Genomic DNA, 14,413 nt, shown 5'->3' on the forward strand with positions numbered 1-14,413 from the left:
AACTAAAAATAACTGAGATCTTTTTTGTACATCATTTATCTTTTAGTCTGCACTTCAAGCAGATCATGCTCTGATTCAGTTCTAATTAATTCTGGAGTTCTTGAACAGACAGAATTTCCACATACCCTTTCATGCTCTTTTCTCAGTCCTGAATTCTGATCTGTGAAAACTTAATAGGTAAGACTGTGGCTTTTCCTATCTTTGTTTTTGTTGGCTTTAGAAGTTTGAATGGTAACCCCAGGCCAATAAACTAAAATTCACAGTATATATCAGCTGGGTATTTTTTTTAATAACAGCATTATTTTGCAATTCTTGTATTTTGGACACTTTCCAAGGGCTAAGTCTCTCTCCCCAGTTTTTTATATTTGTTTATGCAGGGTGATTACTTCACTATTTTTCTGCTTTGTCATCACCAATTTAATTTTCTTCCAGACCATATTTCCATATATTTTAAAATATAAATTCCTAAAACAATAAAACAAATTAAATTTCAAATGATAAGAAATATATTCTTATCTCAGTCTTTTGTGCCAATGTAAAAAGTTGCCACAGACTGGGAATTTATTTTTTAAAAAAATGTTTATTTCTCCCAGTTCTGGAGGGTAGGAAGTTCAAGATCAAGGTGTCAGCAAGTTCAGTCACCTGGTGTGAATCTGGTCTGTTTCCAAGATGGAAACCTTGAGCATTGTGTGCAGACAGGAGGAACCCATGCCCACACATGGTGTGAGATGGAAGAGCAAGCTAGAAAACACTACAGGAAGCCTCTTTGTAAGATCCTCCATCTCACTGAGGAAGAGAGGAGACCTCATGATTGAATCACTCATATCCCATCTCTTAAATACTGCATTAGACATTGAGTTGCAACATTAAACATTGAATTTTGGAGGGGATACATTCAAGCCATATCAATTGAGTCTACCAACACAAAATTAATATATTTAAAGAATACATCTTAATGAATTGTGACTTACATTTGCATTCATAAAACTATTCCCACAATCAAGCTAATAATAAAACTTAAAAAAATATTTGTGTCATTTTACATATTCTTTTTTTATATTTTCCCTTTTATACTAGACAACCACTTTTCTGATTTCTATTAAAGATTAGTTTGCATTTTACAGATTTTATAAAAATTTAATCATGCAGTATGTACTCTTTTTTTTAATCTGACTTCTTTCACTTGGTGTACTATTTTATGATAAAGCCATATGGATATATGTGTCCATAGTTTACTCATTTGTATGCCACAATGGTTTTCCATTTTATGAATATACTATCATTTATTTATCTATTTGCCTATTATTTGGCATTTGGTTTGTTTTCAGTTTAGGATTATAATAAATGAATCTTCTATGAACAGTACACACAAGCACTTATCTTGAGTAGATACCTAGGTAGGAAATGCATGAGTCATACTGTGTGGTTTATGTCTAGTATTTTAAGAATGCCTAAATTATTTTCCAGTTTTATAGAGTTGTTAAATTTCCTAAACCCAATGCATGAGATCCAATTGTTGTACATCCTTATCAATATACCTTTTATTTATCTTAATTGGTTGTTGGTGATATAATAGTTATATACACACATGCATGCACACACACACATAATCAACTTCTATCAAAATGTATATATTTCAATATTATACCAATAAGAATGTGACAACCAATTTTAAAATAAATTATGCTTTTATTTTTACATATAAATAGGCATTTATTATATTTATACAATGTGTTGTGTCCCTAATTACTTCAATTTTTGTTATAGGTTATGCCAGGTGAAAAAGTGCTAGGGTGCTACCTACCATGATTGCTTTTAAAATTTTTTGATCACAGTTATATTGCATGTCTAATGAAAAAAAGAGACAGAATAAATTTAGAACTGCACTAGTTTTTAATCCCTAACTCAAATCCCCTTCTGTGCTATGCCACACTGCTGATTAAACAAATCGTTCACAGGTTTGACTTGATATTTTATTCCTTCTTAAAAATACTTTGTGGCATCTAAACAGAGCCTGAAGCTTTTGGATAGTTTATCTTCAGATTCAAGCAGCATTTTGTACAGCTACTCAGTAGGTGGTGAAAAGCAAAGGTTAAGGGCACATCTTGCAATCCCCATAGGCAGTCAGGAAGTGAAAGTGATGAACAGCATAAGATGTTTCCTACTTGGCTTTTAAATGCAAAATGTATTCAAGTGAACAGCAATCATAGAAATCAAGAGGAAATTGTGCCCCTGCCCATACTGGACAAGGAATCTGTTGCACTACCAGAGGTGTCTTTTTCTAATGATCCTAGAAAGATAGTAAACTGCCTAAAATGTTGGATTTGGAAGCAAGAGGCCTGTTAGACATCTAGCAGGTGAATCTACAAACAGTTGCTTAGAAAATGTTACACTTTTAGTGTCATACAAGCCACAACAAGAGATTCAAATCAGTGCATATTTATTATGCAAATTAGGGCTTCTCCATTGTTTTCAAATGTTTCATATGATACACTTTAGAATGATTACAAGAAATTAAAATATCACAAGTCTCCACAGAAGAAAATCCTAAGATCCTTTATATATAAAATATATCAAACACAGAATGGTTTGTAAAAATGGCTTTAAAAATTTTATCATCTGTAATGTATATGATTCTATGATATTCAGGAGATAACTAAAAAAATTCCAGAAAACCTATTGTGGAATTCCAATTTAAGCAAAATAACTAATATGAATGAATTTAATAGTAGAAAATATATTAAACATAATTTTGAACATGTTTTATTTGGATATTTTATACCATTTCCATTTTAATTGCTGTCCCAACAATTTATATGTCTAATAACTATATGGTATAGAGAAATTTAATTGATTTTCTTGCCAAGTTCTACATAGATAATTGAACATTCATTATAATTTATTATTATAGTGTATAATGTCTATAAGATCATTTCCTGTGAATGTGAGGTTGTAAGAGAATAGAGTACTACCTAAGAAAATGTAATATTAAATAATATTTAATGATTACCCATGTTGAGTCCAGCCATTTGTGTGGAAAAAAAAAAAAAAACATTTTCCAAATGGTCCCTTTAGCTGATTTCTCACTTTAAAAACATAAAACCCATGACAGAAAGATTACATTCATCATCAGTATTCTATAAAAATTAGAAGATGACTCACCTGGAAAAGTAAGGATGTGACCTAAAATTTTGCATGATTGAAATTATGAGAATTTCAATAAAAATATTTTCCTTCCCCACATTAAGTCATGGGAACATACATGGCCAAAAATCAGAATATATTTCCAAAAGAGTAATAAGGAAGAAATATTCACATATTATTCTTTTCTATCCTATGTATATGCAGTTTGGATATAAAGAGTCTCATATAGCTGGATAACTGTTGCACTTAATGCTTTAATTTCACCCTGTTGCCCCATCTTTGTAAAAGGTCATCTCCTCTTTCCATTTACTTAAACCAAGATATTTGGCATTATATTGACTTCTATCTCTTCTATTTAAATGCAATTTGTCAGAAAATACTAATGGCTCCGCATTTGAAATACAGCCAAAATCACATCTTGCCTAATCTGCTGCTAAAATGCAGCTCTCTCAGAGATGTGATTTCCCCTTACTTGAACGACTATAATAATCTCCTGACAGGTTTTAGTTTTTTCCTTATTTCCTTAAAATTAAAAGAGACAGAGTGAGAGAGAAGGATGGGGAGATAGTTATTGTAAATTGAACTCAAACCATGTCAGTTTTTGTTCAAATGTCTACTGTGTCTTCTCTTTCATTCAGAATGAAAACAAATGCTGAAGTCACAATAATGGTTTTCAGGATCAGGGCATAATATAGCCCCTTTCTTACTCCTATAATATCTTTATTAATGCACAGTTTGCTAACAGTATTTCAATTATTCTGAACTCCTAAATTTTCTGAAAAGCAAAATAAGACTTCTAGAATTGGGAATGTTAAAATTTTTTATTATATTTTACTTTATTTATTTATTTGGGTACCAGAGATTAAACCTAGATGCACTCAACCCCTGAGACACATTCCCAGCCCTATTTTTGTATTTTATTTACAGACAGGGTCTCACTGAATTGCCTAGCGCCTTACCATTGCTGAAGCTGGCTTTCGACTCATGATCCTCCTGCCTCAGCCTCCAGAGCTGTTGGGATAATAAGCATGCACCACCATGCCCAGCTATATTTTACTTTATTATTCCCTTTTCCCAGAATATTCTTTTTTCAGATATACACTTAGAAAAAGAAGTTCACTTTCTTTAAATCTTTGTTTAGATGTCACCTTCTCATTAAGATATTAATAGTAAATTTTATTAAGTCCTCAGTATTTCGGTTATTTTGTCATTCTTATTATCTCTGTAATATTAATATTTATAAAAATATAATCATATTGTGTGTGTATATATATATATATATATATATATATATATATATATATATATATATATATATAGCATTTAGTATCTTTCTCTTCCACTGGAAAGACAGTACCATGAACAAAGGAAAGTAGCATGAAGAAATGAAATTTTATTTGATTTTTTCCTCTAATTTGTGGATTCCAAATACATAGGAAATCCTCTAGAGTGAAGTAGGTAAGTTTAACTAGGTAAGCTTTTATTGAATAGTTAAATCAATGCATTTATGAATAATGCCTTTTAGAAGGACATGTGCCTTTCTCACTTAGTGATTTACCAAATGGTCTGTCAAATTAAACTTTAAGAATCAAAAGAGAAATACACAGGTTGTATTTATGAACAGGTCTCTTTCTTCTATCAAGTATTAATTTTGTTCTGAAAAAAAGAAAGATTGGGGATAAAAATTTATATGCACTTATTTTACTATACATACCTTTAATATGAAAGAGTAGAATTTACAGAATGGATTTTACTAAATTCTGGTATAGTAGCTGGTTTAATTAAGCCACAAAGTTCCTAGCAGAAAATGATGCTACAACAACAACAACAACAAAAAAAAAAAACATAAAACTCATTCATTCAATGTAATTTATAGCTACTCAATTTATAGCTATTTGCTATAATAATTGTGATTTTCAGAATTTTTAAATACTATTATCCTATAAGGGAACAATAGTTAGAGGTAGGCTGTAAACCCATAAATCTTACTTTTAAGAAGGTAATTTTATAAGATTAGGTTTTAGAATGAGCAGTTACATTTAGTAGGATTACTTCTTTGTACTTGCTATATTTCTCTTTGAGATGTGGTACTCTGAAACTAGTGCTGTCAAAATGTACTCTTGGAGGAATTTCCTTCAGTTGCTGTTTTCCATAATTTTAGTCACTTCTTTGCTGTAATTCTTTAGTCATAAATAGATGAAAATTCTTGGAAGTTTAAAGTTTTTGCAGTTTTGAAGTTTTGGCCTCATAGGAGGCCAAAGATAACAACTTCTTAGTTCTTTATTCTACTAAAACTATGAAAGAGTGACACCTTATTTAGACATAATGAAATTTACAACTCAAACAAATAGATACAGATGATTGAAACTTCTTTCCTATTGGCAGTGAGTGAGAATTGCTGAAACAAAACTTCTTACATATAACCACTTAATAGTTCTATTTACCTAGAGGCACACCTCACTCACTACTCAGTGGTAAGGAGTTTTAGGGGAGAATTTCATAGATTAGTAATATTTATACAATTAGAATATAGCAGAGTCAATATGTGAGCCCAGGTCTCTATAAATGACAATATGGTCCTATCTTACTATTATCTCAACTTGCTTTTCCTCAGGAAAGTTATGCTGTCAGTTTGCCTCATCACTAAGTCAAGTTAGTAGAAAAAAATTAAGAATTTTTCTTTAATAACTACATAGCTAAACACTATTAATGAGCTCTAAGTATTTTAATAGTTTTGAAAGACTTTCTTCTTGAAACTATGTAAAATATTTTAAATTTTGAGCAAATTAATGGAGGTAGATGTTGGAACTTTTGAAATCAAAATCCCTAATTTAACGTATTAGACAAAAGGACAAGTTTCCATGGATAATAGCTAATTAATATGTTAGAAAAAATAATTATTTTACTTGATTAAATGAGATAATGAGCAATTAAACAAAATATTGAAATAGACTACAAGGAACCATTAGTGAAAAGGGGGGTGTCACAAAGTGTACTCATCCCAGCAAGCTGTCTCTGTCCAACAGAGGCAAGGAAAGTCCAGCCACACATTTCCAGTCTGGGAAGCATCTTCATCTTCCTAGTTCTGAATCTCCCCCACTGACAGACCCCTTAAAGCAGAACCAATAGGGACTGACTGAACAGTGAGAATCCCAACAGCACCAACTAACCCTGCAGACTAAAGTAACACTGTAAAAGCTTTGAACTTTTAATGGTCATTGAAAATAGATCTGAAAAACAGGCTGAGATATGCGTGCTGAACTAAAATAGAATGCCTACTTATTTGAACAAAATATTCAAATAGGGCCAAAGGTCTTCTAATATAGTTAATAAAGATGCAGGATATAATTAAAATTCTTCAGCATATGAAGAACCAAGAAAATCACAATTTGATTAAGAAAATTTTTACCCTAAGTACATGTATGAAGACATGAATGGTGTGAATATACTTTATATACAACCAGAGACAGGAAAAATTGTGCTCTATATGTGAAATATGAATTGTAATGTTATCTGCTATCATATGTAACAAATTAGAATAAAAAAATAAATAAATACAAAAAGGGGCAATTAACAGATCTAAACACTGAGATTAATCTTATGTTAAATTTATCTGGCAAAAAAAATTAAAACAGTTATTTTACAATTTTTCAAAGTCAATTTTCTTTCCACATTTTCTTGGAACAAATAAAAAAAATTTAAAATCCGAGCAAAGATATTAAGGTTATAATGATAACTAGATAAAAATTATAGAATTTAAAAATACATAAGAGGAAAAACAATCTTCTAGATGGAATCAACAGAAGAGTAGAATGGCAAGATAGAAATAAACGAACTTGAGGAAAGATCAATAGAATATATCCAGTCTGAACAAAACAAATGGGGAAAAAAAAACACTCACAGATCTTGGAAAAATAGCAACCACAGATTCAAAATTTATGTTATTAAAGTTTCAAAAGGATTAGAGAAAGTAGGACTGAAAAAATATTTACAAAAATAGTGAATGACTATCTCCCAAATTTCTTGAAAGACATAAAGGTACATATTTAAAAAGCTGAATATACCTCAAACAGTATACACCAAAAGAATGACATATTCATTGTGTGTGTGTTTTTTTTTTGCTTGTGTTTTGTATTGGAGATTGAACCTATAGACACTCCCCCACTGAGCTACTACAGTTTCACTATCAACATATGAGGCTTCCAATATCTCCACACCCACACCCACAACATTTTGGCTGTTTTTTTCTTGATTACAGACATAGTAGTGGGTGTATAATAGTGTCTTATTCTTACTGATTTGCATTTCCCTATTGACTATTTTCACATTGTTCAAATGTGCTGATTCTACTTACAGGACTGACATTTTAAAAGAAGAAAACTTTTTTAGTCTTTGTATAAACAGGAAAGAATGACTAGGATGTCAAATTAAAAAGTACTAAATGCTTAATGCTAAATTATTATTGTTTGTAGACTTTGGAGATTTTAATTATTTATCTCAATAAAGATACCATCTGCTTTTTTTCTAAGATGTTAAGAAGTGTCAGGGAAATACATTATTCTTTCCAAATTTTATTTCTTGTAACATAAATAAAAACATGTGGAGTACAAGATATGTTAATTGAACATTTAAAATAGTCTTAAAATTATACAATATGAGTGAATTTAATTTACATTCTTAGATCTCACTAGAAAATTATTCATCTAAAGCAGATGTGATGTATAATATAATGAATTTCAGAAAAATTTCCATCTTTATTAAATATAAATTTATTTTCATATTATTCTATCTCTAGAAAAATTAAGAAGAAAAATATTCTGTGAAAATCATGTACAACATGGGCCAATGAAACTAAAGGCAATTGAGGCCATTCTTGCTTCTATGATTTTGTATGCAGACCATGTATTATGCTTCTTTGATTTTCATTTGTCATCTATGTTTTTATTCCATTTTATGGCAAACTACTTGCAGTTTAAGAGCCAATATCAATATCAGACAAATATTTTCAATTTCTACAGTAATTTCTGGTACAGTTATCTGCACAGTACTCATTGGTATAGATAAGATATCCCAGAGGGGTTGCAGCCTGTTAGGCCATTCAGGGAAGAGTGTGTTGTGCAACATAGACTCATATTCAGAAGCTGAGTTAAGAAAGAGAAGACAGACAGAAACCAAAAACACACTGTTGAAATTGTTTCACAATGTAAGTTAATGTCATAAAAATAAACACTGTTTGCTTTAATGAAATTCCTATCTACTTTAACTTTTATGTGGCCATTATAAAGTATCACTTAAATATCATCCCAAATATCAAATAGTCTTGTTCATGCTCATTTTCCAAACTCACCTTTGCGAGTAGTAAATATGATAATGTTATTCTGTATTAAAACCATCCACAGACTTATGCCTTCTCCCTCCTCCTACTGACCATACTTATTTGTTATGTGAGGCATTCATTTTGTGAATTGGTAATGATGCAGCATTTCAAAATATTTGTAGATCAAGATCCTACAAGACCTTGCCAGTGTTTACAGCTCCAATTTCAAACGAGTGCTTCCAGACATTCTGAGTTAATTTTAGATTTTCAAATTATAATGGTCTTGTAAGAACTGGGAATTGTGGTAAGAAAACCTAATGTACAAATAGTGTCTCTTGACCTTACTTTTCTCATTTCAACAGTGGAAAATTTTTATCTGTACCATACTCAGTTACCTGTACCAATATATATTTTTAAGTAATTTGTAACATATATTTATGCAAGAAACTGAAATTTGAATGTTTTCCAAGAATGTTTTGATATTTTTCATTATTTTAGGAGTAAATTCTTTAATCGTCATAAGATGATGCAATTTCTTTTTTGTGTGTGTATATTTGCATATATTCTTAGAAATATTAACTACTACAAATGTAATATAATTAAATATTTTGATTTTTAAACTGCTTTGCAATAGTCCAAGAAATTATAGAACACTATCAAGGCAATCAAGTATTTTATTATTTTTAAGATATTTCAGAATAAATGAAGTAGGAACTAGACAAGTATAAAATGAAGATTACTGTAAAAGCATGACTTCCAATTATTGCCTGCTGAGAGAAAAGAGTAGCTAGGAAAGCAATTGACAATGTCTTATTTGATCATTTAAAATATAATTTTGAAGATAGTAAACTGTTAATACATTAAAATACTCTCATCACCCATTTCACTAATTAATGCTCTTAGAAACATATATACATGACAATATATAATAATAATCATTCTTTAGCTTTTTTTTTTCTGAGAATTTTCTGTATACTCCACAGGAAAGAGAGCAGAGGTTATTAATAGTAAATTGAAATTTCAAAATTTGTTGAAACATCCTAAGCAAATAAGTTTCTACTGTTCTTATTTTCTAAGCAGCATAGGGAAAAAGAGAATCCTTTTCTTAGAGTCAAATAGTTCACTTAAGAACTCCATAATTAAAGCATATAGTTACTGAATTTCTGAATCTTTATGTGCTTAACTCTCTCAGGATACTGAATATAGCAGACATCTGAAATTCTGAAAAGTTCTAAATATATTGTTGTCAAAGAGAATATTCATTGGTGATATTACAAAGCTGAAAACCCAATTCTAATTCTAAATAAAACCAAGATTCCTGAAAATAAAGACACAAATGATGTATCTTATTAGACACAAATGAAATAATTTACACAGAAAACAAAAAACACTCTAAAAATTACATGATTTATAAGCAATATAAAATATGAGAAATCTATCTTGGTAATATGCTTTAGTTTTAATTCATATCTTTCTTAGTATTAGATCTTAATGATCAGTTTTAAGTATCAACTGTCAAAAAGATGGTAATTGAAAAATTGATAACATTTTGAAACAGTTCCTTTCTTATATCAGGATTAACAATATCATACCTAGCATGTCAAGGTCACATAATCAGTTTTTATGGATATAGCATTAATAATTCTATAGTAAAATATTTTAAAGTATTTATTTTAAAGTTGCTCCTATCAAACTATATTTGAATGCCTTCCTAGTCCTTTAGTAATAACCATAAATTGATGGCATTACTGTCATTATTTGGTAACAAATCATCAAATGAAGGCTGAGATATAGGAAAAAAAGTTTTTATTCAAACATGCAATGTCAATAATACAAGAGGAGTGTGCCCAATTACCAGAAAGAAAATTGTTTTTTGTAGACATGTTCTATCATTATCAAGCTTTCTCTAGTGTAAAATTTTCAACCAAAGATATCAAATATAGATATACTTACACAGTATATTATCTAATCAATTCCATAGGATTTGAAGACAAATGAAAAACACTTCTGCTATGTGAAAGAAAGAGCTGAATTCCTGTCCTTCGTGGGTTTGCATACGCCTTTGATTTTTACTCCTGCAATCTGTTTACAGGTTTCTAAGAGTTAAGAACTCAGTGAGCAGTAACATTTAACCTTTAAAGTAAATTATCATTGAATTGCATTAAATGAAGGAAGAATTCTCTATATTTATATCCAGACCACAATTTATATTTAGATACATTATATATCTCTCTATATAAATGGTGTTTTATTATTTAGAAATATGTATGTGATCCCCCTATTTAATTTCAATTTTAAAATTAATTTCACTAAACAGGGTACTATCAGTATAATTTCCTAAAGGAATATTTAAGATTGGTTCACAACTTTGGTTTTAGAATTCTATTTCTTTTGTAGTAATACTAGAAACATCCCAATTCTAAAATCAATATGTTACCATATTCTTATTTTTCTTTGAGGATAATGAAGGATCTGATCCTATCCTTTACTTTTCGCCTCCTCTCATTCCCCTTCATCTAGGAAAGGTAACACACAAGCTCACTTCTTTACTATTGATGGAAAGTTCAAACTACCTAAGCTCCTAACAGGTGAGAAACTCTCACGTAGGCCTCATCTGTTAATTCCATACAAACCCCAAATTGTCTCCTTTTGCATACCCTCTCTCCTCCAGTTTATTTTGGTCCATCTCAGGAAATTTGAAAACTGTTTTCCCCAGAATGCCACATTGTGTTAGCAATAATACCTTTCATAACCTCTTGCAGTACTTGTGTATGATACCTTCATTCTTAATACCTAAACCAAATTTGGGGCAAGAATCCACCCTGATTCTGAAGAGGTCTGTGCTATTGAGAACCCTACATTTAATTCATTTAGCATGGAAACTATAGAACCTATAAAAATATCATAAATTGATTTAATATTAAATTTTATGTTGTAATTTAAATAGTATGACTATATAATAAATGTAATTGTAAAGTGGAAAACTCCAATACTTAACCATAATTGAAACATTTCTAAAGGGTTATAAAGTGCAAGAGAATAACAAATTGACATAAAGTTAATTTCATTTAATTGAGGAAAAAATATTTTAGGGTATATTCAACTTCAATTGTTATTAATTTGGAAAGATGGTTAAATAAACATGCAAAGGAGTCATGTGCATAGAGAAATAATTAATTTCCACAATATGACTTCATAGAACATATCATTTGTCAAACCTGTAATATAATTCATGAGTCTAGTTTGTTTAACTCACTAAATTACTGCCATTATGTCTTGAAGAGGTAATATTTGTTTTTAATCAAATAATAGAGTTATTTTTTAATGGTACATAAAAAACTGCTGGCACTTTAAAGTATCTGATTTTTAAAATTACAATTTACAAGACAAAATCCATGTAGTTATTAATAGAAATAGAGAAAATTGGTTTGTTCTACTCTTGCTGGATCAACATCATTTTAATTGACATAAATTGGTATGTACCTAAGTTTATCCACAAATAATTGTTTTTAAGGTATATGACATATTAGCTCATTATGGTATCTTGATGATTTCAGTCTCTTTCATGGTTATATATACCTGCTGTAGACACCCCAGTTCCCCTCCCTGATCACTAGACCCACATCCAACAATATGTATCAGTGGTACTTGAGTATCAATGAAACTTTTTAAACTTATTTTCTCCCGACTGAACTTCTAAGTTCTCAGTAATTGTAGTTCTTTTTTTTAAATCTGTTTAAGTCAAAATAGCTATAGTCATACTTGTTTAATATTGTTCTCTGGTTTGAATATATCAATCCACAATTAAGATGGTACCTGCGTGTTAATATTAAGAATGAATCTCTTAGGAAGTTGATTCGGCCATTAGGGTTTGTCTTTCTGTTTTTCTTAAATATATTTTAGTTATAGGTGGATACAGTATCTTTATTTTATTTTTTGTTGTGGTATGGAGGATCTAACCCAGTGCCTCATGCATGCTAGGCCAGTGCTTCACCTCTGAGCCACAACCAGAGACCCAGGGTATGTCTCTTTTAAATGGAATTCACATCCTCATTAAAGGAAACTACACACATATTTTGTTATCTTGCACTTCAGTGTTCTGCCAGGTGAGGTACTCATCACACTTAATGCCTGCATCTTCTTCTTGAACTTCCAACCCTCCAGAACTGTGAGAAATTAATTTTATTTCTTTACAAATACCCAGTCTCCGGTATTTTGTTGTACCCTCGTGAAAAAATCCAGACAACCCCAAATGTTGCATCTAGTCTGCCACCTTACTTACTCCTGTATTCTCAAAAGATTTCCAGAATCTGACCATTTCTCAAACTTTAGACAACTGCCACACTCTGGGCTACCCCTCACTGCTTACTTGAATGACTAAAATAGCTTGCAAGTTAAAACAGCTTTTAAAAACTCTTTAGTTTATACTCAATAAGCAGCAAGTGATTATACATCACTCCCTTATCCCAATCCATCCATGATTCCCTATTTCATCCAAAATAAAACCCAAATAAATTATATGACCTTTAGATTTTATAGCTTCTGGCCCTTATTATTTTCCTAAACTGCTTTTAAATTCCAATACTGTTTCTCAAACATATCAATGAAGTATCTACTTCAGCTCCTGCACATTGGCAATTTTCTCTGCTTTGAATACCCTTGCCCTCAATACCAAAAAATCTCAGTTTCTCACTACCTCAAGTTCTTATCTCCTCCTAATAATTTTTAAATATGAATCTAATTTCAGATACTTTAATTGAATGATTAGTTAATACACCCTTTAAAATTCTATTTATGAGTACTTATTAGCTAATGGCCAGTTTTCCCCATACTCCTGGGTACCCACATATTCTTCCCACTTCAGCCTCTGACACAAAAATTTCCTAAGGGATATTCTCAAACTTTTTTCTCCTTCCATGATATAGATGTCCAGTTGCCAGCACCCCAAGATGGAATAGGTCAGGATGCTTGAGTCCTTAGATAGAGGAATGCTACTATTAAAAACGAAAACCCATTTGGAATATATATATGAGAAACAGAAATTTCATTTCATTTGACCATATACTTTATAGTCTATGTCTCACAACAATGTGTGTATGTATGTGTATAATTAATATATATCTATAATTAATCACTCTATACAAAACTGCAGTCTTCTCTCCAAGGCTTTTCTCTGCTTAACTTTTCTTGAGACTAAATAATTCTACTGTATTACATATACAGTATTTTTCTTGCTTATTCTTCAGTCGTGGTTTGTGTAACAGTGCTTTTGATTTGGTTATCGTTTTTACAATCCTCTCAAGAAATCTGCTAGCTTTGAGTTCAACTCCAAGGCTTCATCTTGTATATATTTGGGAGTCCCTCATATTCCCCCAATTTTTTATGGAGTACCATTTAACAGCAGACATTTCAGATAATGAAAGTCAAGTTTACCTCTATTTCAAAGCCTATCATATTATTTACTTATGACTTATTAGTTACTGATGACAACAACTGATGAAAACCACTAAATTAATATTAGATACTTATGATATTTTTTAATTGAATTTCTTTTATTCTTAATTCTTTCTACCAGAGCGAATGAGAATTCATGAATGACTAGAAGTATATGACCAAAATTTTTGTTTTCTTAGTGCTAATTAACTGATACACTTAATTGATTTTTTTTTAAAAAAATAAGTAATTTAAAAAATTAATATCCTCTCAAATATTTTTTTTCTTGAGATGCTAGTCGAATTGAGTAGGAATTGAATGCAAGGTGTTCCTTATGCTAGGCAAGTTCTCTCCCTGATCCCCATGCCCAGACCCTGTTCCCAGGCTTTGTTGGACAAAGAATTTTATTTTATTCAGTGCTATATCAATAAAGCTTCATTTGTACCTGGAAACAGGTGGGAAATGCATATTTCTATATTGGAAAAATAAACATTTTCCCATGATCAATTAGTGAAGGCA

Source organism: Ictidomys tridecemlineatus, chromosome 7, assembly GCF_052094955.1.
Source record: "Ictidomys tridecemlineatus isolate mIctTri1 chromosome 7, mIctTri1.hap1, whole genome shotgun sequence".
NCBI classification, from domain to species: Eukaryota; Metazoa; Chordata; class Mammalia; order Rodentia; family Sciuridae; genus Ictidomys; species Ictidomys tridecemlineatus.